Source organism: Ictidomys tridecemlineatus, chromosome 1 (genome assembly GCF_052094955.1).
Source record: "Ictidomys tridecemlineatus isolate mIctTri1 chromosome 1, mIctTri1.hap1, whole genome shotgun sequence".
NCBI classification, from domain to species: Eukaryota; Metazoa; Chordata; class Mammalia; order Rodentia; family Sciuridae; genus Ictidomys; species Ictidomys tridecemlineatus.
In genome coordinates, this window is record NC_135477.1 from 77,786,133 (window position 1) to 77,787,578 (window position 1,446).

At 44.7% G+C, this 1,446-nt stretch overlaps 1 pseudogene; it reads left to right on the top strand.

Moving 5' to 3' along the window:
• The first annotated feature begins 803 nt into the window (after positions 1–803).
• LOC101965274 (ATP synthase F(0) complex subunit C2, mitochondrial pseudogene) lies at positions 804–1,218 on the top strand (annotated as a pseudogene).
• Positions 1,219–1,446: the final 228 nt, after the last annotated feature.

Sequence of the window (1,446 nt, forward strand, 5' to 3'; positions counted from 1 at the left end):
ATCCGGGGCACTGTAAAAACCATATTGGAAGAAAGCAAGTCCACAGGGTTATTTCTGTGCAGGGCCAGGGTTGGGAAGGGACCTTAGACACCATCAGAGCAGAAATTCATGGGGGACTTAAGATCTCTGAAGGAGAGGTTCCACACCTGTAGGCTCATCTTCACAGGGTGGGCTGGCTCACCAGGTGGAAGCCAGCTGACATAATCAATCATTATTAGTACATTAGGCAGTGCCTCAGCTGCAAAAAACAAACAGGTGGAACCCTCTGATGGCATCCGCAACTCAAGGGAAATGCACCTGACATGCCCCTCACTGCACTTGTTTGGATAGGCAAGGGAGCTTACCCAGCAAGGCACAATTAAGGCAACTGAAAATTCACCAGTCCTGAACAAACAGACACCAGGCTTGTCTCCATTCCCCCATCTGTAAACCTAATAAGCAGAAAAACATCCAGAATGTATGAAAAGATTCACTAGCTCAAAAGATCTGAACAAACAAAACACTTAGTGAGACTCTATAAAACAAGATAAAATTCAAATATCTTAAACTCATTTTTACAGAGAAATATGAACCCATATCCAATAGAGAATATGTGTTCCTTTCAAGTTTCTATATTGTGTATTGAAAAATTGATTGTAAGGATGGGCAAGGAAACCTCAAGATATTATACAAATCATATTCTCTCATGAGGTTGCAATAAAATTGGAAAGAAACATTTAAAAAGACAATGTTAATACATTTTGGAGCTCTGTCTTCTCTGCCCTGGGGGAAACTCTCTTGCCACAGCCACTCACCTCATGCAAATGTATGCCTGTTCCAAGTTCCTCTCCACCCATTCCTTGGTCAGGAGTACCTCTCAGCTGCTGAGCCAACCACATTGGTCATCTGCAGTGGTGCTGAACTGACCAGAGACACTGAGATTTGAGAGCTTCAGCAGCTTGGCAGTCCCACATTCCCTGGCCTCACTTATCCCTAGCCACAGCTTCCAAGGGACATTGACATAGCAGACAAATTCATTGAGGCTGGGGCTGCCACAGTTGGGGTGGCTGGCTCTGGAGCGGGATTAGAACTGTATTTGGAAGCCTTATCATTGGTTATGCCGGGAACCCTTTTCTGAATCAACAGCTTTTCTCCTATGCTATTCTGGGCTTTGCCCTCTCGGAGGCCATGGAGCTCTTCTGCCTGAGGGTGGCCTTTCTCGTACTCTTTGCCATGTGAGGAAGCAGTCTCCACCTCATTCTTTCTCCAGTGTCTTTCCTCCCTCATGTGTCCCTTTTCCTATACCTCCTCCCCCGAGAGTCTGGGGAAGTGTTTGGCTCAGGGTTTTTGACAAAGGGAAGACGAATAAATACTGTATTAATGAGGAGAAAAAAGAATACATTTTGGAAACAAATTTGCACAGTGATAATTATGAAATGTCTGGAACTCAAGGGTAATAAGGTGTCA